At 39.8% G+C, this 27556-nt stretch overlaps 1 protein-coding gene across 1 annotated transcript in view; it reads left to right on the forward strand.

Annotated features, from left to right (window-relative positions):
* PTPRN2 (protein tyrosine phosphatase receptor type N2) overlaps positions 1-27556 on the forward strand; it is a 627414-nt gene that overhangs the window by 459066 nt on the left and 140792 nt on the right. The window lies entirely within an intron of this gene.

Consider the following 27556-nt stretch of genomic DNA (forward strand, 5'->3'; position numbering starts at 1 on the left):
GCTAGGGCTTTTAAATGCTATGTTTCTGATAGAAACGACTTGGAAAAACAAGTGTAAGGATTTATACTGCTGCAGCCTTGCAGCTTCTTTGTTCATTTTCACCTGCTCAGCAGGAGAGGAGAGTGGAGTGAGTGCTATCGCAGGAAGTGTAGCACATTATACCTTTTGTGCAAAAGTATCGATATCGAGGCAAGGCAGGGAAGGATCAGGTTCCCTGACAAGAGGCTGCACCAAAAGTTGTGCTCCTTCAAGTAGGAGATGGGTTGCTCATGGAAATTGTCTTTCAGACTAGATTTAAAATTTGGAATCTATGGCTAGAAATAAGACCATGCACATGCTGTAGTTCTTGGATGTTCTGTTTTATTAGCAATGCCAGTATGAGCTACAGTACAAGTGTAAATGCTCTGTTCTGGTAATTCTGCAGAATTAATATTTGTTTGTATTTTTGCTATCCTGGTTTAGTTCCAAATAAATTCTGGGGGAAAAAAATCATTTTTCATAAAGGAGATTGGGAAGAATCCCACATATAAATACATCTATGAGTCTGTCTCCTCTAGCATCTTACATCTCTCCTCTGATTTGGCATGGATGAACTCCTGTAGAAGATGTAAAAATTGACAAACATATTTGGATGGGTAGAGAATAATGGAAAACCAGTGGAAGGAGAAAAATACAGAGCTAGCTTGCCCACTACTGCAACTAATGAGCTGCAATGTTAGCAGTGTAGAGATAATGATGGCTGATTTGAGGAGAGGATGAAACTGGGAAGTTACAGGAACTGAAGCAAAGGGCAGTGCTTAATGCCAGCAGCCTGAAGATGCTGTCTTTTCTGGGAAACCTATTCTGAACTGCTGTGTCATTCCCTGGAAGCTGGAGACTTTAGGTGGATTTTAGAGACTTTGGGATTCATTGAGAGAGCTGTGGGAGTACAAGGGAAAGCTTTTTCAGGGATTAGCTTTAAAATAATTTCTTTAAAAAAGTTATGTAAGGTTATGTTCTCAGAGGGACTATATAGAGATTAAAGGCAAAACATATGCTGTTGAACTGTGAAAGTGATTACATTGTACCCACCTAAAATAACCTTGGAAATGCTGTTTTAGAGTAGACTCTGCATTTGCTTTTAAAGAATTATGTAGGTTTGCTCTAAATTGTTAAATAGTTGCTGTATACCAGCCTGAAAGCTGCTGAACTTCACCAGTGTATGAAGATGTGGGATGCTTACATAGCCTTCAAGATGAAAAGAACATTATGGGTTCTCTCTGAAAGTCTTTGGTAATACTGTCAAGAGTTTTGTGGGCTTTGGCTTAGACTAAGCTGTTGTTTATAAATAGTCAAAAGAAGAAAATGATGGCCATTGCTTGGCAAAATTTAGCATTCCTGTTTTTGGGAACCCCTTCATGGCTTCACTAACATGGCTACTGAGAATGAGGCCAAGGCTCTATAATCTCCCTCTGATGTATGTGCTGAAAGCTTTGAAATTCTTATGCTGTGAAACATGTGGTAATATAGTGTCAAGCTGTTTTACATAAAACTTCTAGCAATTTGGGAATCCATCACAACTGCTTAAGAAAACTCTTTGAAGGCTACAGTTGACCTTGGATTTATAACTGTCATTTCTTTGACATTCTCTTTCTTATTAAAGGTGTATATTCACTTTGCACTGTCTTCATCACAAATACAAGATGAGATTGATGAGACCCATCCATTAATTCCAACTTTTTTTCATGACATGTCTTGCACATCTCCTGTCCATTTCTAGCCTGTGCTTTTCATATTAAGTAATAATCTGAACTTGCATAAAGGCAGTCAACTTGCAGAGGTACAAGGGGAACTTGGTCTTTCCAGATAATAGAGTTTAACCTTTTGATTTCTAAATGTGATTCCTTTCAGGGGTGCAAAGTCGTGATATTTCTATTTGACACACAGAAAGTCATTGAAACTTGAACTCCTGAACTGGAAAGAACACAAACAAGGGACACAGTATAAAGACCATAAAAAAATAATACTGCAGCCAAAAAGACAGGATAGCATCCTTATTTTAGCCAAATCCTGAAATAAAAATCATAATTTATTGACATTCTTATCTTATTCAGACTGCAGAATGGGAAGGACACTTCTGGGGTACGTTTAGCAAAGGATTACGGTTGCAGTTGCTCTGGTTTATTCAATCTGCCATTTTTCCTCTCTGACCTGTCAATAAACACTTTATTGCAAAAGCTGATGGAAAGTGACCACTGTGCTGTTAGTGAGCTGGATGTTCTAATAGTGGCACAACCCGATAGACTGCTGGGCAAATAAAATGCTGAGTTTAGGAACGTGTTCTTTGCCTTTCTCTTGGGTGAAATAAGGAAATCTTGGCTGAACTGAGCACAAAGAATGTGAGTGTAGGGAAATTGCTTTTATGTCAGCTCAGTTCACCTATTGTTATTTTTCTGCAAAGAGTTAAACAAGGCCTTTAGAGGAGGGAAAAGGGAAATGGAAAAAGGGAAATCACGTACAGCCTGGAAGAGGTCCCTGGTGATACCTGGGTGCTTTTAATTAGGGAAAGCCTCTAGCCTGGCTCTATGCAGCCTGGCGTACCATAACCCTTCTGCCTTAATCTATATCCACATAAAATCATGTAAATGTGCCTGGTGTAGCATGAGAGTGGGGGAGCTGCCAGAAGTGGCCAGTCCTTAGTGACAGGGACCCCGAGAGTCTGTTGCAGATAGACAGTTGTATGAAAGGGCAGGCAAGGCTGAACATGCACAGACACCTGTATTGATTTACCCCCTTGGTGAGTAAATACTGTTCTCATAAATGTGGTAGGGGTTTTTTTCATTCATCAGAGAAGTTTTGAAAATGTGCAGAGCTGATAGCTGCTGCTCTGACACCCAAACTAGCCATGGGCTGTGAAAACCCAGATGATTAAGTGAGGACACTTAAGTTGCTCTAGGCACTTATGTTATATTTAATTTGAGGGAATCTCACTCAAGAATTTGTAAATTTTTTATAGAAAAAGGATATTTTCCTCCTTCTGCCTCAACTGCCACCTAAACAGAACAAAAAATGTTTTATTCTGCAAATTATTTTTATAAAATAAAGATAAAAGAGAAAAAATATATAAGGAAAAATATTATCTAAAGAGATAAATAAATAGAAAATTATATCGACTAAGAATGTAATACCATAGCACTATTCCTGCCATTGGACATTTTTGCAGAACCCAGAGCCTGTGTCTGTTCTGAACCATGGGATAAAAGTTGAAAAGTATTCTGAGTTTTTGTATTTATAGCTTGCACCTAAGAGATTTTTTTTTCTCCCCCCCCCACTTTGGACTCTTTATCTCGAGGCTTTTGGCTTTGGTGAGGCAGCCAAGCTCTGCCTGAGCTGAATGCTGGGTGTTGCATGTGTGCATAAGCACGCAGCAAAAGCTTAGTTATTGTCTATATTATCTCTGTGCACTGGGCTGTGATTTTTCATTTCAGAGCTCTGTCACAAATTGGTGTGCTTGAACTGGTGACACAAAGGAAAGGATTTGGACATATATTGGCATGGGTTTCATTAGCCACTGCACTGCCCTGGTCTGAGCTGGTTTTATAGATAAATCCTGTATTCTTGCCCCATAAGTAAGCAACAGAATAATTCTTTAGGGGTGTATTTTGTGTAATCCCCATATGGGAATAGTCACATCTTATTTAATTTCACAACAGCCATTTTATTCTGCTAAATGCTTCCTTTTCCAGAGAGGTGTGAAGGGTGAAAATAGCTTTTCTTTGGTTTTTAACCTATGCTACATGTCTATGCCAACTTATAGAAACACCAAATACATTTGCAAGCCACAAACCATGCACTGGCTTATCTGCAGCTTCACTAGCCATTGTTTTGGTGCCTTTCAGTTTCCATAATTTCAGGAAAAGAGAAGGGCTCCTTACATCTTATAGGATTTTTGGGGATGAGCCAAGTGAAAGGTTGATGTCATGAAAGGAGGTTTGCCAACATGGGGCAGGTCAGGCTAGCTGAGCCTCCTGATAGATGAAGAACAGCGAAGGCATCATGACATTATTGTTCTGCCTGCCCGAATCTGAAGTGTTCTGGATGTTCGTCACATTTCATCCCTCAGCTATTTTTATTCTCTGGCTATTACAATTCTTTTTTAGCACAAAGGCCGTATTTACTGTGTTTATGCAGATATTAACACACTTCCAGAGACAGCACAAACTGGGAGCTCTGAGGCTGTGTTTCTGCGGACGTCGCTTTTGGCATCAAAGGCAGCGTGAGCCGTTCCCGCTTTTCTCCTCTTCAACTCCATCTGTTTATTCCATTTAGCTCCAACTGTTCACTCCAGGGGTGGCTCCTCAGTTGTGCCATTGCCACTTTTTGCTGGGCTATAGATGAACTGGTTGACCTCAGCTATATTAAAACTATACTCATTCCTTTCTTGCAGTCCTTTAACAGGATTAGTTGTAAGTTCAGTTTCTCAATGTAGTTCACCACAAGGTCACACAGACAAACATCTGCAGGACTGAGGGACAAAGGCAGAAAGAGCCACATTGGCCTGTTTTGCCTCCAAGAAATCTGTCCTGAAACTGTGACGTAAAGCACAGTGAAGTGTCAGAACAAAGTTTGTCATTATGATCCTTGTGCCACTTTGCTTCCCTTATTAGGATGATTAGGAATAACTGTGGGACAAAACTGCATTCTTAACACCTCAGAACTGCAGAGAAGATGAATGGGCATTTAAGGATGGAGCTTGCCTTATTGTTAGCTTTGGTTTTTAAACTATCTTCTACGCTCTGTGTAATATATTCTATTTCCTCTTTATTTATATCCAGTACTTTGTGAGATTGCCTTTATCATCTGATTGTTATCCTTTCCCAGCCAAGCAGGAACTAATTTTGGCTTTCTTTGCTGGCTCACCTTTTAACTTCTCTTGTTCCTGTGTTGTTTGCCTTTTTCACACTGAATGCTGATGAGGTACTATTTGGTCTGTCTTCAGCAGTCATTTTCTGGGTAATTTCTTTAAGCAGCAAACACTAATTCCTCCCACTCTTTAAAGTGCCATATGGGATCAGATTACCAGATTAAACATGAATCCATTTTTGGATGGCATTTCTGTCCCATGCTAATTCTATTAAAATTATTGACTATCTGGCCAAAAGTACTGCTGTCTCAAGACTTACATGCAGCTATTTTTGGGCCAGAACAAGAAGGGCAAAGGGCCATTTTTAAATGTTGTTTCTAACATCTTTATCTCAAAGTTTGCACTTATGCAAACATTGCTGAGTGGGTTCCATTTGTTCATGTTAACAGGAACTGCTGCAAACACAAAAACATATTTTTAGCAGTTATCCTCCTATGAAACATTTTCAATCCCAGCTGACCCATAATTTCAAAAGATCATGTGGGGGGCCTCAGCAAGAGAATGTGGCCCTAGAGATGATTATCATCATCATTGACATGGTAAGGTTGCACACATTTTAGGAGCAGATGATCATCTAAAGACTGTATTTGATACCCTTAAGAGAACTAAATATTTGTTAAAAGAACTGGTATGAGGAATATGTTTAAAGGAATAACACTCTTCTCCTGCATGACTATTTCTGATGCATTAATATATAGTGGGTGGACTGGGCTGGATGGTCAGGGAGGAGCATCCTGATAGTAATGGGGTACTTTGTATTATTCTCTCTTGGAAATGTTATGTTTGTTTGCTGAGGCTGGGTAATGCATGGCTCAACAGCATGGATTTTGCTCCAGAAAGGAAGAACACACTATATTTAGTCTATGGATGAATGGTGGCTGCCTGATTTCCATACCCTGCTGGTTGGCTCTCCTCTCCCCTGCCCAATAGATGCTATGGTGCAGTGAGTGGGAATTCCTTCACACTGGAGGCTTCTTGGGGACAGGGGACTACTCCATCAGCCAAAAATGGCATAAACAAGATTTAAAATCATTAGCATGGATTCTGCCATTATGCTCTCAGCAGATATTGTAAACTTGCAGGATTTGATTCATCATTTGCATTGGTGCAAAATTGGCCGTGACTGCCAAAAAAACAATTGACTGTTCCTTCCCAGCTGTTTTCTAATTACATTAGAATACTGTGGTGTCTAATGCAGCTGCTCAGCCATGGTGTGGACCTGCCTTCTCCCACAGGGACCTTTCCAGAGCAGCAACACTTGCTTTGAGATGGTATCTGTAGCAGAGGTGGTTGGTACACAGGTAGCAGTGACACTTCAGTCATGGCCAATTCGTTTCTTTCCCGGGAAGCTATCCCACAGGACACATGACTGCTGAGAAGTCAGAGTTTAGAAGAATAACACTAAAAACATCAAGTCATCTCACATCATGCTGGCATGCAGCCCAGAAGCTTGTAAAAATGCAACTTCATCAGACAAAAAGGAATTACCCAAAAAGGAACAGAACAGAGAAGAAAATACCTTCCAGCTCTGACTTGTGATGTTCCTGTGCTTCATAAGCTATGTGCAGCTTTTGTTACCCTGTCTCCAGCTGGATCTGATGGAACTGGAAGAGCTGCAGAGAAAGTGCCAGCCTGAACAGGGGAATTGAGCAGTTTCTGTACAGCCAGAGACTAAATTCACCAAGTCTCTTCATCCTGTGGAAAAAGGAATTTCATGATGTGCATAAAGATGTGAATAGCAAAGATGTAAAAGGATGCACAAAATTATAAATGATCTAGAGGATGCAGGAAGGAGTTGATCATTCCCTGCTATCACAGAATAAGAAGCAGGGGCACCATGAAATTTCTAGGCAGCAGGAAAGCATTTTTAATTCCTAGTGCAAAATAAATTGAGGATTTCATCAATACAGGATACTTTGGATACCATATGTTTAAAGAGCTTTAAGAAAAGGTTGGATAAATTCAAGACAGAAGGATGAAGCAAAAGTTGATAAATATAACTGGTTACAACTTCCAGCTCAGGATTACACAAAATCTTTAACTGACAGAAACTAGAAGTTTGCGTTAGGGGAATATCATCTGGCATCTTTGGGCTAAATGAGGACAGATTAGTAAAAGAATCCTTTTTTTCAGGTATCTTCAATTGTCTGGATATTTTACATGCTTCCTTTCATGAGAATGGACCACTGAGGCTTAAGCCTGGAAAATGGTATTACTATTATTTGAATACCTTTCCCAACTTTCTGAAGGGAAGAAGTTCCCATCCCACTCTGCTTCCAATGTGTGCTCTGCTGATAAACCTGAAGAAACACAAACTTTTTCCCCCTTTCCCTATGTTTCTGGCTTCCCAGACAGCTGTTTTGGACTTTTATTTTTCTTTCTTTTTTTTTTTTTTTTTTTTTTTTTCTTGGTCTATCACACCCTCTTGCTTTCTTTATGTTAAACTGAGGATTCTTGGAAGAGGACTGGAGGCAGGAACAGGCATATCGCCAGGCTAGAGCTAAAAAGCACTTAAACTGGCTCAAATAACAACCACAAAGGGATACAACTCTAAAACTGGTCATCAGTGAGGGACAATTTACTTGTTCATTAGCCCAGGTGCCTTTGGCCTAAGGCAAAGGAGAAATTATAAATATCCTTAGAATGTGGTCCGGATTTTCTTTTTTCTTTTTTTTTGGTGGTTTTCACTGGCAAAGAAAGACTAACAGCATCTTAACCAGGCAATTTTTTTTTTTGTCTGTGGGGACTGTTTTGTTATGTCCAGAGTCTCTATTTATGTAGCAAAGAAGTTATCATCTTTTTGTGCTTGAAAAGATAATGAGACAAATTAAGTGTAAACCAACAAGATGAGATTGTCTGAGTCACAAGATGGTCTAAAACAAGACAGAAGTAGACTGCCTTCATTGCATTAATGAGTTATTTGATGTCCAGCTAGGATGATATTGACTCTTTTTACTGCTAAAGAAGATTTTAAAGGAGATGAGAATATTAATATGTAGTATTTTATACATAAAGTATAAAATGTTTATGACATTGCCTGTTACCATCCACTGCTGTTGTTTTAGCACAGCTGGGAAAGAGCAAATACAAAAATAATTCCTTGGTAGCAATTAAGCTAGGTCTAAACATATGTGTTGCACCTCTTGCTATCTTCTGAATCAAATGAAGATACCAAACAGGGAGCCTAAAGATTGCTCATGCACATTTTTTCTTTTTCCTGTTTCAAGTAGCATATATAAGAAAAATCAGATCTCTTCTTATTTGAGGAACCTGGGTTCAAAGCTTAACAACATTTTTTTACAAATTACAGAGCATGACTTAGAGAATTCTAGACATGCTTAATGGTGTGATGGAAAGAGTAACCTGAGTTACCTTTTCTGAAGACTTTCATTATCCTCTGGGTTATATTGACAAAGATGATTCATACAACTAAAAATAATTTTAAATGGAAGGTGTGTTTGGTTTTCTTTCTGTCCTACAGAGATTATCATAGAGGATGACACTGGCTGTCATGTGAGACAACTAAATAGTAGGGGCAGGTAGAATGGCCTGACTTAGCTCATCATTTCAACTGAAGTGATTAAACAGTTTCGAATTAATGATTTCTTTTTCCCTTTCTATGTATAAATACCCTGGAGCCTCTACTCAGAATTGTGCTTCAGTGCCTTCTTAATGGTGTTAGGAGAGAGGGTTCCTGCTCTTTGGCATTCCCATGGCTCACTGGCTAAACATGGCCATCTGCTAAATGTTGGGGCTGCAGGCTGACAGGCTCACCAGGCCATAGAGGTAGAAATCTTATTCAAACCTTATTTTTGGGACCACACAAATAAGGACAGCTGCAGCTACTGACATCTAAAAATGTGACTCTGTGAATACTAAATATTGCCACAAAAACGGCAGGGAGGCTGCTGGCATCCATTTAAAGAGCTTCTGTTTGGTACAAAAGGGTTAAAAAGGAAAAATGCTGTGCACAGAGGCTTTGGATAATAGTTTGCATCTGAGCTTCCTTGTGCCACATTCCCAATTCTGCAAAAGTTTTGTACATCCATTTAGAGCTGTTATCACTGATAATGATGATGACCTTGTTTCTCTCTAGCAATGGAAGATCCCTTGATGTTTCTCCTTCTCACTGATGAAAAGTAAAGTGAGGTTCTGACTCTGGAATTTCAGCTGGTAAAGTAGAACTGAGTAATGGACAGTTACACCCTATAGGATCCTAAGAGGATCCTAACACTGCATATATGAATTTCATCTAAATTTTCCAGCCCAGACATTTTACATACTTGAAATAAGACCTGAACCTGACTAGAAAATTCACACTATAATTTATTTTTTATTTTTATGTACGAGAGAACTGTGGGTATTCCAAAGTATTCAGTGGAAACAGCAGGTGTGCATCTAACATTTTTCTAAAATTATATAAATTATCAAACAAGAGAAAACTGTAGTTTAAAGATGTTGGTGGTGTGGTGTTAGAAATATATTGTAGATTTGTTTCACTTGTAACGTCATCAGGATAAGGGAAAAGTCTTTAGCATTTAATTGTTATTATAGGGCATTATTATTATTAGGGTTTCAAAGACACATCTTTTGAGATGGGGAAATAGCTGATCTCTGCCCCAGGTAACTGTATGTGGTCCCACACAGAAACTGGAACTTCTAGATGACGCTGAGTAGAAGATACATGAGAAGGATATATCTGGACGACCGTGACATTTTTAAGCATCTTTACTTTCTACTGTGTCTTGCAGATGAGGTAGACAGCATCATTCTTTTGAGAAAATTGCTATAATAAGGAAAGTGTCCAGGAGTAGAAGTAGAATCTTGTGCAGATACTTTGGAAAGGATTTTTGAGAAAACACTGAGTGCAGAGGCTGCTTTCAGCAGCAGAGTGGGGAGGATGGGAGCAGCCACAAAGCAGTCCAAGGTCCACGATAGCATCAAGCACTGATGAAATTTTTCTTGCTGTATTGTGATTCAGAATTGTCTTTGAGCAGTAAAATTCTGGAAGGTAGAAGGATGGTATACTCTGGCAGATTATTTGCTGAAAAACTCTGTTGACGAATTCTCCCTATTATCCTACATGCTCTTTATGATTTTACAGACAACATAAGACAAAGTAACAGCATGACCCCTAGGGTATATTGAACAACAGCAAGTACAAGTTGAGACAATATGGAACCACCTTGCAAAAAGCCAAAAAAAGTCTTTGTCATTTTAAAATCCTAGAGTCAAAATGTAGGTGTTAAATTAGAATAGCACATATTTACAAAATTCATAGTCTGATGAGTTTTAAGTGAAAAATGAATGTTCTCATCTTATATATGTCCTTGTGCACTTAATAACAGCTTCAATTCCTCTTGATGCCCAGACCTGTTATAGAGATACCTTTCATTTCTTTGTTGTGTTTGGGTCATATTATGGTGTTTGTCCATAGCACTGAATATGTTTATCTTTCAGAGTGTATCAATAGATATTAGATTCCTTTTCACTGCTAGGAATATGGAGATATGCAACTCCCTAGATCACACATCATTGTTTAAAGAGACCCTTGGTTTGGGGTACCTCTGATTTTACCCCTCAAATGGCACACCATCAAGGGCACTTGGTTTTAGAAGGTGGCTAGCCCAAATACGTGAAAATCAGTACCTTTTGTAGTTTCTTTTAATTATTTTCTTTTATCATTTTGGGCACACAGGAGGAATTGTTCTGAAGAACAATTTTGAAGACTAAGATGAAAGCCTAGCCTTCGGATATTAAAAAAATTAAAAGCCAAGAATGAGTTTGCTTTTGTTTGCTGTAGTAAGTGTTAAGTTTGCCAGTAGAGCTGTATGAATACAAAGCACTTCTCTTTATGCTCATGACTGCTAAAAGTATATATGGCTCTGCAGAGCAATGTTGGGTTTCAATATTGTATGCCTTTTCACTTTTTGTTAGAGAATGGATAATTTAGGTCTAACTTGAAAGAGCACTTGGCTCCAATGATTCTGATAATTGAAATGTATGAGAATTCTGTTTAAATACAAATCTAATCAGGATATCACTAGTAGCCCAAGTGAAATTCAGAGCACTCTAATTCTTTGATCTATGAAGGTCTTTTCTAACAGGAAGGGGAATTAGTCTTGGTGGCTAAACAAACCAAGTTTGCTTTCTTTTATTTTCCTTTGCCTCTGACGTTTGTTTCTGTTTGAAGATCACTCCAATTTTATTCATTTTCGTTTTCTCCCTTTGTGTTCACTTCAAATGCCCCCTCTCCCGACTCTTCTGTGTGATTACTCAGATCCCTCCTTTTCCACAGCAGTGACTTGATACTGCAGTCTCACTCCTGCCTTGCAATGAAAAATCCTCACCAGTAACATTATTTTAGAATAATAGAAGTTAGTTGCTTTATTGTGACTTAAAAATTGAGCAGTTCTACTTGTGCAAGAAGTGCAGTCTCAGCAGCTCTGTGTTTGGCTTCTATGGTAGATTTTCATCTGAGCAGTTCCTTTTTGGGGGAGAGTACCAGGATGCCAGTCTACAGCTGACTAAAACAGATGACCTCCTAATTCACCACATCCAGAAGGAAACCAACTGAGATTTCTTGACAGTCTGTCCTTTGGTTTTCATTGCCTCCATGTGATTAATGTGCGCCTGCATCGTTTTTTTAGAAGTCTTTTCTCATCATTGTGTTTCCTTTGTCACAGGGTCCATCACATCACACTTCACTAAAATACCCTACATTTGTTAATGACATCTCTAACTTGATGCTTCTATCACTTTTGTAACAAAAAGGCTTTCCACTTCTACTAGTAATTCCCATTTATGGGAAGAGAAGGATAATTCAATGGCTGTGGTACTTTCCATTATTCAGAATGACATAAAATTACTTCTTTTCAGTGCAGCTTGCTCTCTTTGACCCAAATTTACAAGGCCTCAATTTTGCCCAAGTCCCTGTGTTTGCTACTTACTCTTGACTGACAACTTCTTATCAACCTAGACCTTCTGAAGGATATTCAATAAAAAAGGACAAACTACAAATAAGAATGCATATTTCCTTGCCTTCTGTGTCAGAGTGGGTATATATGGATAGTTCATTGCTATGTTAGACATAAACAGTTTTGTTCAGAATGAGGTAATAGGGGTGTAAGTGAAAATCAGGTTATTTGATTCTCATCTTAGAGTTGTAAATTATTATTGTTATTGCTGTTATTATTATTATTATTACTACTGTGCCACCTTTCTTCTCTTCTGCCTGTTGTACTGATAGATTTGGGGAGTTTCTCAGTGGACCAAACCAGAGAATTTAGCCTTATATGAAAATCTTAGTTTTATTTACAGGGGTTCAGATCTTTCATGTAGCTATACAACATGAGTTTGGTGGAACCTGATTGAATTCTTCCCATATAGAACCATTCTAAGTGAGAAGATAAGAGAATTGTAACTCTTTCATACGCAGTTTGACTTTTTCTCCTAGTTTTTTCACCTTTTTTGGTTTCTTTACTTTGCATTAAGGATTCCTTGTACCTCAGCCATCTAAGGCAGATGAGTATCAAAGAGGAGCTGTGTTGGGACAAGAGATATGGACCTAGATTTTTTCCCATCTTTTCCTTTTTACCACTTGTTTCTCATATCTATGCTGTATTATTGTCATTCCAACAGACTTCTAGTTCAGTTTACCTGAGCTGTTGTCGACAGGCTGTTTTATGTTTGTTTTTTTTTTTTTTGTGTAAGGTTTATGGCATAGTTTGACTACTGCCATTTTAATGTCTGTGTCAATAGGGTCTTAATCACACTGAAATCTCTGGATCTCTTAGATTTACCAAGAGTTCTCCAAGGAAATCAGAATTGCAAAGGCTGGAGAAAGCCCTGGAGGCTTTCCAACTTAATTAGGAGTGAACTCCTTCCCTGTAAATGAAGTGGTTCTTTAAAATGACTTAGTCTCCATTGGCATCTTCTGACAGTGCTATGATGAAGTACAAAATATTATTAGAATGATGTTCCCCTCTTGTGACACTCTCTTTCTCTCATATATCTTACAGAAATAGCCATATTTTGTGAGTACCCATAGCATTATTTTCCTTGTACTGGGACAGAGTCAAAAAAAAAAAAAAAAAAAAAAGGGAAAAAAAAGAAGTTATATAATTTTTTTAATAGTGCAAAATAACAGATCTCTGTAGCATTACAGTCTGGACTTTTGTATTTTTAAATAAAATTTGTGAGTGTGAAACAATTATTGATGGAAAAGCTTTGTAATGAATGGATGAGAATAATTAATTTATAATAGACTTAATCTTAAAAATGGCCACTGTCTTGCTATATTACACATTTAAATGATGCTGCTGTAAAAAGGAAATCATACATCCTAATATTTACTGTTTTTTTCAACACCTTTTTCTGCAAAGAAAATGTGATTTTATGCCCTGGTCAGGTATTCCTAGGTGCCACAAAATTGTGAAAAAGCTGGTTTTTTTCAGGTGAACTGAGCAACACCAAATTTGAAGTAATGGTAGATAAGCTTGAGACAAGCAGTTCATATGCTTCAAAATATGCTCTAAACCCTTTTCTTTATGGGGGATTTCTCTATACATCTTCCTCTTCTGTCACTTAACAAGCAAAATATTGCCTAACCTATTTATATATCATATATCACACATAGTAGCACCAAAACACAGCTTTTATTCTTCATTCCAGAGAGTAAGAGTTCCATTCCAAATGAGCTACATATGGCTCACCAGAGTAAACACAGAATACCTGCATGAAGGTGGCTGAAGTAGCCTGGTTTTACACTGGGGTTGGGTGTCTTACTTCTAACAAGTGACTTCTACTTGGAGAATCACTAAGAGTGAAAGGTTTTGTATGTTAATCAAATCATCACAGTGAAGTTTGCTGAATATTTTAAATTGAAGTTCTACTGAGGAAGAAAAAAAAACAAGGAAAATTTCTGAAGAAATTTCTAACATAACTGCAGGATGTATGGAAAAGCAGATGCTAGGCCCACCCAATTGTTTTAGTTTGTTTTTATTTTCCTATATGTATTTTTTGTTCCAGGTATTTTGACAGGCATGATTGAAAAATCAGTTCTGAAGATTTTTTTCCATGCTTATCTTCATCTATTTCAGCAATAGGAGAGAAGCTCAATAACAGGGAGAATGGGCAAGTTGCTGTTAACTGAAAGTGCAGGTGTTGCAGGTGTCATTTTGCAGGGTAGATTGTTATCCAGTTTTGTAATTAATTCCTGTTACAATAAAGCCCTTTCTGGGTATTCTAGGTTCTCTTTCACAGTGCCATTATAGATATTTTTATTCACTCCATATTCAGTGGTGCTCAGCTACAAAAATCAAGGAGACTTCCCTCCAAAATTTGGGCCCAGTGTGCCAGCATGGATGTTCTGCAGTTGAGCTAGCGATCCACTAATGAGTCTTTTCTAATTATTGATCCTTTTCTTCACCCAAAGCTGTTGGAAACTAACATTAAGCAGAGGTGCAAGTGCAAAATATAAAGGAATCTTATGTTCTGCTTCTGAAATAACACCAAATTGTACATGAAGCTCATCTATTCTTTCACTGCAGTTGTGCAGAAAAAGAGAAATTACTTGCTTATTTTAGGACAGGGGTGTTTTAATAAAAAAAAAAAAAAAAAAAAAAAAAAAAAAAAGAATGAAACAGGGTGAGTTTAGCCATTACTGCTTTGATTGCTGCTGGCTCATTAGCATTGGCCACGCTCCTTCAGATTAGCAGTAATTAAACTGTGAAATCAGACCGATTGCCTTAAGCTGAGACACCATACCAGGCTGTCAAGAGAAATCACAGGGGATAAATCAAGGGCCCTGTGCATCTCAGATCACCCTTGGCATGGGTGAGAGTGTGAGAAGTGGAATAATGAGGACATTCAGTTTTTTGTATCTGGTGAACTCTCGGCAGACAAGCTTTGGAAGCGTTGTCATGACAATGACAACAGCAAGGATAAACTCTTACTCCCACTAGCTGTGGTTAATGAAGATGATAATGAAAAATTATGCCAACATTACTGCAATTTTTTTATTCCGACTGGCACTTGTAACCTTACGCCTAATGACACAACACAATGCTGACAGTAATTGTGCATTGATAAATGGGGTAAAGATGCCGAAAAAATGTCTGACTCGAAGATATACAAGTTTAGTTAGCTGAGTAATTTCTTTCAATAAGCATTTGCTTTATTCTTTGAACTCTCACTAGGTGGTTTTGGACTGTGCATGCCAAAAAAACATCTCTAATCACTTTTCATTGTTTACTAAAGAATAGGCCCAGCAATTAAGGCAAAGAGCGCCTGTGTTTTATTTCTTCTAAGCAGAACAAATGCGATCAAGATAAATAACGGTAATAAAACAACAATACTTTTACAAATTCTGAATGGGTTTACAAATTCAGTGTTTGTTTAACTGCTGGTTTCTGGGACATCCAGTTTGTCCCACTCCAAGTGTAAAGCTTTGGTGGATAAATCTCCAATTACATTATGTAATGGCTGTCTCACCCCCACGCTGCCCCTGCCTAAATGCCACCATTTATTCACATTGCATTAGCGCTTACGTAAGTGTCTCTTTCAACCACAGCCCCTAAATCCTGGCTCATGGGGGAGGATAGATAGGTAGACAGATAGACAGACAGACAGCATGTTTTAAGAACATAGTTAAGCAATTGTAAAAACTTTCTACTGACCTATCCCAGCTATCTGTGTCCTTTTTCTTTCTTACATTAAACCCATGACCAATCATGGTTGAATTAGTCCAGGATGCTAAATGGACAAAAATCTGCTGACTTCATGTTCTTTGGTCTCTTGGTTCAGCTCCCTGATCCAGATGAGGGTGGTGATGGGGCAAGAGAAGCAGCAAGAGCATGTAGGCAAAAATGGCAGTGGCAGCCAGCCTAACTAAAATCTTCTCATCCTACCTTGAGACTTGAGGGCTATTCATGACACTGTGGAAGGATCTGCACTACAAACTCTCATTGCCTTCCAGTTAAGCACTATGAGACCATAATCCTGAAGAGGCTTATGGAAGCTGTTCAAAAAGCACTCACAGCGAGAATAGAGGCAGCCACCAGAGCTTCTGCAAGCACTTCTCACAGTGATTTCCAAAGGGCCACAGGATTCCCTCCTGCTCCCCAGGCCACCAGCTTCCCACTGCTGAAATGTTGATGTTCTTTCAACAAGCAAGGGTGATACGGTCAATGAAGAATAGCCAACTCTTTCAGTTTATGTAGTGGATTCCAACTCTGCTGCAATCCAGTATCCACACTCCCACTTTAGAAGCCACACCACTTGGCTTTAAAGAATAGCCCAATTGAATGTGTGAGTATGTTGCAGCACAATAACCTCTCTGGGATTAGACAAATAAATGCAAATGAATCATTTAATGCAAACAAATCACTTAAAGGAGTAAGTGTTGTTTTATTTACTCCAAAACTACCTAAAAGAATAGCTCTTTTCATAGCTTTAGTAAAGTGTTTGGGGTTTTTTTTCTATGTAAAGTTCTACTGTTGCTCACCAGTGGCCTCATTCCATCTAAGCTTTAGAAATCTAGATTGTTGGATGTGGGATTTTTTTGTTCAAACACTGTTTGTTTTGCTTTGTTTGGTTTTAAGAAAAAAGATTAATCACAGAGCATTTGGAGGTGTATCAGATATATGAGGGTTTCTCCTTGACTAAGTGGTATTTGTCTTTTCAGTTCTTGAAAGGCAGTATTAAGACAGCACAGTAGTGTTTGTGATTCATGGTTGCAATTCTCTTTTTATTGCTGAACACCAGCAGTGAATAGGAGCTGCAGAAGGACACGTTTCCAATTACTCTATCTCAGAGTTCTCCATTGCTTCTTAACAGAAACGTCTCTATCTCTGCGAGTATAATACAGAAGTTTATACAAAAATAAATGTGTGTATAAATATATATACACACATACACCAAAGAAAGATTTCTTTGCTCTTTCAGATATGTTCTGTCTTAAAGTTGATTCAGTATCTGCTGCTTTGTTGCCAGTCTTCTCACTAGAAGAATAAAGATGATTTAACCATTAGAGAAACGTATTACATGAAGCAATGCCCAAGCAATATTGAATGTTTTTTGGGAAGAAATGGCCTGACTCCTGAATCTGAAGTGGTGGTCTCCTTGCACAGAATGGCAGAAATGGCTTAGCAAGGCAAGATCATATTTCCTCAATATGCAATAGGTTCAAGTGGGAAATATAGAAACTGAGTACTGCTTCCTGGAGAGATATTTTTTCCTGAACTGTGGTCTTTGGTCCTTTGTGAGTTTGGGCCCTAATACTGTAGTGGGATGAACCAAAGTTAGTTTTCTGTGCGGGTGCAGAGCTGGAAGCATCTCAAATGGAATTTCTAGTCCTTCAACATTTACTTGACTATTTCTTCATAAAATGGGTGCTGATGGGGGGGAGAACAAAAGTCTCAGTTACATTATCCTTGAGCATCTTTAACCTTTAACAGCACCAGTTTTAAGAGAGAATTTTTTTGAAAGTGAGACTGGAAAAACATCAAAATATTCTGCCTAAACATTAACAGAGGGCACAGCTTCCAAATTGACAGAGAAATCAGTGCTAGGGAGAAGTCAGGAATAAAGGATCAAAAGCAGATACAATCTCTGAAGAAAGGAGGATAACAGTATAGAGCGCCATGCACTGGGTTTGATTTAAAGCATTTTAAAAGAAAACTCCATTTACTTTAGAGACTGACAAAAGTTTATACATTCATGAATGAGCTCTTTATGTATTTAAGAGGAATGACAGCAGGAAAAGGGAATATTTGATGAATGTTAAGGCAAGATTCTGAAAGTCAGAGATCATTGAGAGAGGACAGAAGGTTTTGGCTTTTTCTTACAAATAACTGCATCTGTTTGGCACTTTGTGTTTCCATTCTGTATGCTAGAATTGTGAGAGAACTAGAAAAGGTATTTGGGATCTGAGTGAGGAACTTAAAAATGTAAAAGATTTAGGAAAGCTATGCCTCACATCCTTTCATACCTTGCTTTTCATCTTGCCCTATAATGGAGTACCCTGGCTAAAATTAGCAGCTAGCAAAGACAGGACAGTCGTAGAGATAAAAGGCTGTGACTTGAATTCATTGAGAATGAGTGGGAGAGAGAACTGAGGTATTTTTAATATATTTTTGGGGTTATATATTTTGTTAATACTGCTCTTGATGGGCATATTTTGGCTGTGCCCTGTGTCAAGGTCAACAGAAAAAGACTGGGCATCTGTATTTCAAGGATGTCCCTTTGCAGATGATATCTCAGCAGTTTGAAGAGGCTGTTTGAGATACAGGCCCAGGTTTTAGTTTGTTCTTCTGTCCGGGGCAGTAACTTTGGCAGAAAGCTGGGAAAAATACTGAGAGCAGTAACATCTAAACCACCTCAGCAAAATTTACTGAAGTTCATCTGCTACAACACATCTTTTTTGTTAAATCAGCAAATCTTCACATTTCAAAGTTCTTAATTATTTATGATGAAGTTTAACTTGTGGAAGACTAGGAAACCATACAACAAATGCTGCAGGTAGATTTTTAATATGATGACAAGTAAGGTATTCACATCCTCTCTTGCCAGGTAAAGTTTTTACTTACTTTAAAACATTCATCATCACCTCATGTATACAGAACACAGAGTTGCTGGGGAATTTTGTTAATGAAGCATCACAGCACTGATGGGAGCAGTTTACCAGACTTCAGGTAGCAGGTTTAGAGATTTCTAGATCTGTAGAGTAGCCTGACAACCAAAGCTAAAAAGGAGCAACCAGGTGATATAAATCAGTGATTACTCTACATCACACTGCACCAGTTCTGAATTACTAACAGTTAAATAGATGATATTCCTGGCTGGACTGCTGTCAGCAGACCTTGTGCCAGGTTAAGTAACATTTGCCGTGCCCAAGTTTTACTGTCATTGTTTCCACACAGGCCTTTTCTTCTGACCCACTTTCTGTTCTCCCCCATGTAATCACTGAGTAACTGCACGGAGACATCCTTGTCCCTCTTGAAATCCAAGTTCAATGCAAGTCACTCCACAGAGTAAAGCATCTCCTAGATGTTAACACTATCTTTTTCAGTAAACTGAGTTGGTTTTTTTTATATCCAGTGGTTTTTCCTGTCTTGGCCTGGCAAAATGTATCAAATACAGGATACCTCTGAAATGAGGAAGATATGATTATCACAGTCTTCTGCTTTCTGTGCCATGGACCTGTGTCTATGTCCAGGGTAGAAAGTCCCATGTCCCTTTGTGAGCCCACACAGGAGAGGGTTGGCAGAAGTCACAGAGCAGGAAAGGCACTGAGGTTGTAAAGAGCTTAACACAAGCTACATGTGGAGTTGAAGCCACACCAGCAAGCTCCTACCAGTCATTAAACTGGAAATCACAAATAAAAAGAATCACAGGATAAACTGAGTTTGAAGAGACTCAAAATAACCATCGAGTCCAACTCCTGTCCCTGCACAGGACCATCCCCAAGAGTCACACCCTGTGCCCAAGAGCTCTGTCCAAAGGCTCCTTGAGCTCTCTGGGCCAGGTGCTGTGACCACTGCCCTGGGCAGCCTGTTCCACAGCCCAGCCACTCTCTGCTTCTAGAGCAATTATCTGATATCCAGCCTAAACCTCCCCTGGCACAATTTCAGGCCATTAAATAGTGTCCTGTCACTGGCCACCACAGAGATCAGTGGTTGTGCCACCTCTTCCCTTCATGAGGAAGTTGGAACTGCAATGAGGTCTGTCCTCAGTCTCCTCCAGGCCCACACCAACTTAGACCTTAGCTGGAAGCATGAAATAACCCCGTGCTTGTACAGGGTATGTCAAAGGGAGGGATGGCAGGAGAGGAGGATTGTGCTGTGCACACTGTGCTAGGGCTGGAAATAATGCTCTGGGCCTCAGTGTCATTGGCACCAGAGATGAAGGGATGAGGGCTCTCCTCATGGCTGCTGTGCCTCAGTGATGTTATCATCAGAGATGAAGGGATGAGGGCTCTCCCCGTGGCTGCTGTGCCCCTCCCCAGGTGCAGACCAGGCCTGCTCTCTGTGGCAGCCCAGGGCCGCCCTGTCCCTGCCCAGACACCGCTGCCATGGTGGCAGCCCCTGAGCCCAGCGGGCAGGAGGGCTCAGGCTGGCACCGGGTGCCCCCAGGGACAGCGAGCATGGCCCAGCTGGCAGCAGTGGAGGGTGGTAGTGCCCTGCCCGAGGCTCGTGCTGCCGTGTAAAACCTGCCCCAAATTTGCACATTTGGCAGTGGCTGCAGAGCGTGGCTGTGGCACGAGCTGCCTTGGCCTTGGCCCGTGCTGGGCTCCTGCCCGCTGTCTGTGCTGCCTTTGGACACTGGAGAGCAAACACAATACTCGTCAATGAGACTTAGGCCTTGCTAAGGTTTCAAAGTTTTTAATCATAAGGAAAAAAGGCAGTGCAGTAGCACTCAGAGGCACCTGTTTGGTAGAAAGTTTTGGACAAGAATTATATACTCCTTCCCCTGTGATTCTTGCTTCCCCTCAATTTTTCTCATCCATATTACTCCTTATTATGGCGAGCATTTAGAAGCCTAACTAGATGGTTTATGATTACTATATGATATATATGATTACTATATAATCATAAGAATTACTATATAATTCTTGCCATTTAAGGTGTATTTAGTGTACAGATTTCTCTGTTAATTTAACTTCCCAAAACTCTCCATCATGTAACTTGCCAACTTTTGTATCAAAACTTCTGTATTGGTGGATATAACACTTTGGAAGCAAACAAGAAATCATGATGAAAATTATAGTTTATTGTTTTCATATTCACTGACCCCAGTGATAATGCCTTTACAAAAATAATTTATTGTTTTCCTTATCTCTAATTTCTTCCTCCTTCTTGCAGACATAGTTTCATACAGATATTATAATGACATATTATTATTCCATATTCTGGAAAAAATCTTAGATTTTTAATTGTTCTCATCACTGAAAGATTGAAGTTGTGAATCAATTGAAGTCAGTGACAGCTTTGCTGTTAATTTCATACATCAGGATTTTGTCTAGCTGTTCTGAATGCATTTGATTGAGATTTTCTGTATTATTAACTTTTACATACTTAGGAATACCACCAAACAAAAAAATTTGGCAGGAGGAGGTGGAACTTGGTTCATAACTTAGCCTTGAGAAAGACATATACCAATATAAAAAAAACATTGTCCTCTCTATCTTTTTCCCTTACTGGAACTGCCCCTTCCTTCAAGTACAACTCAGCTGGTATAGTGGTAGTTTCCAGCAGTCCATTGTACTACAGCACACAGAACTCTGCCCACTGGTAGCCAATAATTCATTTAAAAAGTCGTCTATATCTGCCCCATGGGACTATTTGTGTAGTTAGAATTAAGCAACTACATGGAAGGTTAGGTCCCTTGAGACTGTTTTGCTCAGTTTTAGCTGTTTTGGCTGCTGTAATGTCATTCTGGAGTTCTGCCCCAAAGCTGAAGTCTCAGACTGGGAGTTTCTTTTGGCAAGGATTTCATTACTTTCAAAAGTGGGCAGCATGTTGTATAAAACAGTCGCTTTCTAACAATAATAATAGTTACCTATTAGATGTCTGTGAAAAATGATGTAATTGCAGAATTGGTCAGTTGATCATGTTAGCAGAAAATAATCAAAACTATACATTGCCTTGTAGCTTTCTGCCTCTGAATTAATCACTGCTGGCTCCTTTTACAGTCAGTGGAGAGAAACGGGCATTTTTCAGATGTGATTCTTTTGGCCTATTTTAGATATCTAGTTTAGGACAAGATGAACTACAGCCTAGAAGTGTCTATTTCTCATTGCTGATTATAAAAGGAGTCTAGACATCTCCTGGAGAAGTAGGCAGCCAGATTGCAGATGTTTTTATTTATCATTGTGTGTCTTCATGTGGCATGGGCGACTAAAAAGACTTCTAAGCTCTATTTTGTTAGAATTATTCTAGTACAGTAAATTTAAGCCTCACTACTGAAAATAAGAGATCTTTTTATAGGTTATTATTTTGTAGATAGCAATTAACCACTCAGAAGAGCTGCTAGCATTGACACGCACATGCTCAGCCACTTCATGCTTTAATGTTAAATTATATTTGACATTTAATTTAAGCTCATATTGCCTTCATTCAAAAATAAACCTTACTGCATTAGTAGTGAGAAGGTGGAGGGATAATTTTTCTCCCCAAATTCACACTCAGTGAAATCTAAACTGATTTTTCACGCTTAGTTTTTCAAGTATATTATGTGCATTCTTCTGAATAGGTCTGTGCAATTGCTTCTCAGATGTGAGGGAAAGAAATCGATGCATCTTTTTTAGTAAGCAATTACAACATAAAAGTGTATTTTTAATAGGTGCTTTGAAGGCTGCACATAGTGTGAGGTTTGTTGCCCCCTTGAACCAAATGTAATCAGAAGTGACATATACCATTATTTGCTGGGCAAAGCAGCCCTGATATTGTGGTTGTACCAGGGCATAATGTGATCCCTTTAGCTCTTTAGAAATTAAACAGAATGATGACTTAGCTGATTGACACAAATGTGCCAGGGCACAGGAGGAGCTACTGCCTGGTGTCCTGCCAGTGGTGTTTATGCTCCTTGAGTGGCAATGGAGAGCTGTCTCACCATGTCTCTGCTACAAGGACCTGAAAGGATGCCAAAGGGAAATGGCTTCTTCCTCAGGCTAGTGTGAGCCATAACTTAAAGCTTTCCTTTGCAGACTCTGTGTCAGTCCTTGGGTGCATTCCTCTTGCTCTTAAAAGAGTTAAATCATGCTTAAAGTTGATCTACCTTTCACTCCATAGCTATTGCACCTCACAAAACATGCTGCCATTCCTGGCAAAGAAGCAGAATCTCCTCTGGGGCACTGCAGCACCTTTGAGTGAAGTTTGAAGTTGGTATCCTGAATGCTGCTGTCTATGAAAGACCCCATCGGCTGCTTAGGAGCACAATGTATTGAGCCAAATTAGGCTCAATTATGTAGAGCTGCTACATTCTCTTCATCTTTTAGCTCTTCAGCCCATTTTGGCTGCTTCAAGCTTTCTGTGCACACCATGACTAAGACCTGTTGGGAAATCTTTGGATGGTGATTATTTGAGGGAGCTGGTCTCTGGGAACGGCTTTATGCAAATTGCAGAGTCACAGAATTTCCTGAGTTGGAAAGGACCCACAAGCATCATCCAGTCCAAATCCTGGCCCTACACAGGACAAGTCACTGAGTCACACCAAGTGCCTGAGAGCATTGTCCACATGCTCCTCGAGCTCTGTCAGCCTTGGTGCTGTGACCACTGCCCTGGAGAGCCTGTTCAGTGCCCAACCACCCTCTGGGTGAAATACCTTTTTCTAGTATCCAACCTAAACCTTCAGTCCATTCCCTCAGGTTCACTGTTACTGTTCATCACAGAGAAGAGATCAGTGCCTGCCCCTCTGCTTTTTCTCATGAGGAAGCTGAAGACTTCAGTGAGGTCTCCCCTTATTCTCCTCTTCTCCAGGCTGAACAAGGCAAGACATCTCAGCTACTCCTCACACAGCTTCCCCTATAGACCCTTCATGGCTCTCCTCTGGGTGATCTCGAACACGTTTATATCCATCACATTATGAGGTGCCCAAAACTGCCCCAGGACTGGAGGTGAGGCTGCCCCAGAGCCGGGCAGGTCAATCCCCTCCCTTGCCTGGCTATTGATGCTGGGCCTGATGCACCTCATTGTTTTCAATTATCAGGAGTCACTACTACACAAAAACAAGACAAACAAACAAACAAAAACCAAAATCTGACCCTCCCAACATCAAATAAACCAGTGCAACTACAGCTCCTCAGCACATTTGTCTGCTGTTAAATTGAGTGATTTATCCACCTTACAAAATACATTAACATTAAGGGACATAGTCTTTCTTAGATGCAATTCATTATTAATCTTAATGGGATTATGCTTCAAATACCACTAAATGCACATCTTCAAAGTACTTAAATTACTCCCTATTATTATTTTTCACAATAAAATAAATAAAGCTTAGTTAAATTCTACATGCTAAACCCAAATTACTTTTTTCACTGTGCCAACCAAAGTGAAACAGACCAATAAAAAAGACCAAGCAAAACACCAGGAAATAAAAACACCAAAACCCAAACCCTCCACTCAGAACCTAAATGTTTGAATAGATTGTCATTGACAAACAATCATAAAACTAGGTTGAAGACATTTGAAATTGCATTATTTCATTTTAAATGTACGTGGCATCCTTGTATGATTACAGGGAGAGAAGAATAAATATTTAACATCAAACACATTTCTTTATTAATATAATTACATGATGTAAAATGCATTTCCTAATATTGCTTTAAATAAATTTTAAAAATTCATATTGCAAAGCTAGCACTATCAACAACAGAATCTAGATAATAGGTAAATAGCTCTTTGGGTGGCACTTCCTTTAAAAACAGCAGTGAAAGCCAAAATTTCCATTTGTCTCTGTTTTCTAATGCAAATTCTTCACAAGCTTTGCACAGAATAAACATGTTCAAGCTGTGCCCTGGCTGTATGGAGTTGTGCAGCAGGGAGACGTTTTCTGATGTTCGTGCTAATTGCATTGGAGCTGGACTCTTCCTAGGGGTCCACCAGGTCACTGCACAGAGTCACACAGAGGGAGAGCAGAGAATATCCTGGACAAATGGTGTAGAAGGTTGCAGCAGATAGACTTGCCAGATGCTCAGGGTATCCCCAGGCACTCGGGGCTGTGGTACGTGCCAGCCGCCCGCGCTGGGTGTCTCTGCACCTGCCTCAGGCACCTGCTGCCCACGTGCCTGGAGCTGGTGGCACCCTCCTTTCCTGGGCACTTGGGCTCTGAGATGAGGAGCAAGCACGTTCAGGGCATAAAAGGAACACATCTGCTTTCAGAAACAACAGTTAGGGCTCAGGGTTTGTGCTACCCCAGCTCAAATGCTGACTGATCCTGTATTCTTTGTGAGGAGATGAAACAGGCTCCACTGCTCTGTCAGTGCACAGCCTGGGCCTGTTTTGCAGGTTGTTCAGAAATGGAGTGATCTTCTTTAGCTCTTCAGCAGGTTCCCATATGTTATTTAACTCTGCACCCCCTGTTAGGGAGCTTCCAGGAGTAACATCTCCTGTATATATATGCAGGGATATATACCCTGCATGTAACCTCTATCAGGAGGCTCCTCTCTGTTGGGGCATCTGCCATCCAAACTCATGGCCCAGCTCATTTATTTCAGGTCTTCTCTGCTAACAGAGGCCTTAAAAGTTCAGCTTTCCCTCTGTGCCTGGGACTTCATTTGCTCTGTGGTGCCTCTAACAAAAGACATGTATTCTGTTGGCAGGGATGGGGGTGATGTTCCAATTTGTCCCCTTTTCTCTCCCCTTCAGTTAATTCAGTGGACTCTGTAGATGCCCTGTTGCCTTCCCTCTGACAGAGTGCTTGGTGTTACCCCCTCTTCCCACCACCTCCATCTTCTGTCTGGCTAGGAGGCAGTCATTTGGTAAGGCACTGCCTTAAACTTTATGGGGACGCACCCATAAAGGGATAATGCTGTTCTGCAGGATGTCTACTAGTGCCCTCAATCAGTTCTTTGGCATTCAGGCCAGGTACCTGAACCAGTGGTTTTAGGAAACAGATGGTAGGACTCCCACCTTCAGTCCTCCCAATTTCTTCCCCCACAAACAGCCCAACCCCACTCCAGCAAAAAAATCAGTTGATTATATTGATGATGACTTGCTACATGAACACATAAAAACATCTTTCTTGGACTATAGAAGTCTATGTCCAATGCAGGCAACCACAGGATGGAATAGGGCCAGTGACAGGTTCCTGATGTATTTCCCCATCTTCTGGTGTTTTGTGGTCCAAGGACTTCCTGCCCCAGAGATGGTATCTTTGTGTTTAATAGCCTTTAATGCATTTTTTCTTCCCTTCAACTCACCTCTAATATTGCCCTTGAAATTGTGGAGGAGAGTAGGTCTACCATTCCCAAAATTCACCATGTTGCATTCAAGTAAAAAAAAAATGCCACTGAGCAGAGTGTAGATTCTCCTTGTCTCAACAAGTTTCTTTTATTATGGGTTTGCAGTAGTCAGGACTCCAAACTTGGTGGAAATCAATCTGTTGTCTGATTCAGTTTGTGTTGACTGGGGCACAGGTGGTCCTGCCTTGTTAAACTTAGCTGAATCACAGTTAAAGAACACAAATTTTGACAAACAAGACCCAGAAATGGAGAACTCCTGAAAGACAAAGGCAAGGCAGGAGTGTGGTATGAGGTGAGTAGTTCAGATACCAGCAAGACAGGAGGAGGCCTGGGACCAAATGCTGGCACTGCAGGAAAAATATGCTAGAGTCCAAGGCTGGTAGTCAAAGCCTTTCAGGTTTCAAAGCAGAACACAATTATTAGGGGGGCTGTCACATAGTCACTTGTTTTATGTTTGTCTTAGGATTGTGCTTGGGTGACATGCACCCTATCTAACTTGGTAGAGTGGCCACCTGGACAGATGGGTCAGCCCTAGCTGGGCTAAACAATAACCCTGGGGTGTTGCTCACCATCCCTACACACAGTGTTTAGGCTTAAGTCAAGTCCCCATTGATCTGCAGTGCAGTTTTGACCTTAGGGCTGTGTCTTTCTCAGGCCTGGTCAGTGGGATTTACAGCTACAAGCCCACATTTGTAACTGTGGCAATTAGGTTGGGCAGCAAGGTTTGTATTTAAGTGTTAAAATAGGCATAATTCTCCAAATGTTCATTACCCCATGTCTAAAGTTAGATGAGATGATCAGACACATTTGAGTGAGTTTTGGTGCTGAGATCAGACTGCTGAGGTTGGAGAGTTTGAGTATGGCATGAAGCTTCTCTCCATTTACATAGGTTTTATCTGAACCAAGTGATTTAAGATGTTTTAGAAAAGATTAAACCATCCAAATGCATCTAGGAGCTTCTGTGCCAAGGCTGAAAGGAAGTATGTAAAATTTTCATAGATGCTTGGTAGAAAATAGTTGCAGTGGTTTAAGTCAGTGTAAAACAGAATATGTTTAAGTGTGCCTGGCATAGAGGATATTTGGATTTTTTAAAAAAATGTCTTGTGTTTCTACTTTGCAAAATTTAAGAACATTCTTTACATTTATTTTTTATTTTTAAATGGTTTAGCTGCAGTATATTAAAAAAAAAAAATTTGGTCTGGTCTACCAGCTTTTGCTTTATGCTATAAATGATTCCTGAGGGGGAAGCATGTCACAATACAAACATCCAAACTGGACTGTACGTCAGAGCATGTAAGATTTTTCATTTTACAGTGTAGAGAGAATATAACTGAGGTGTCAAAAGCACAGAGAGAAAAATCGTTGTTAAAGATCTTCAGTGAAAGTTTTGCATTTATTTAGGCAAATGGAAATGTGCACAATGGCTGCATAGAGCTGGACAGCTCTTGGACACAGGGCTGTTAACAAGTTTGAAAAAACCGCATCATTAGGAAGACAAGAAGTAGAAAGCAGGATATAACTTTCTTATTTCTGGATATTCATGGCTTGTATAAATGTCAGAGGCCAAATAACTGACTTTTATTGGTAATAGCCTGAACTGTATTACAATGTGTATATGTAGCTGTTACTGCAATATATCAGCAAGCTGCCACACCGGGTCAGACCTGGTTATGTGGATTATAGGGGGG

This window comes from Oenanthe melanoleuca, chromosome 2 (assembly GCF_029582105.1).
Source record: "Oenanthe melanoleuca isolate GR-GAL-2019-014 chromosome 2, OMel1.0, whole genome shotgun sequence".
Taxonomy (NCBI): Eukaryota; Metazoa; Chordata; class Aves; order Passeriformes; family Muscicapidae; genus Oenanthe; species Oenanthe melanoleuca.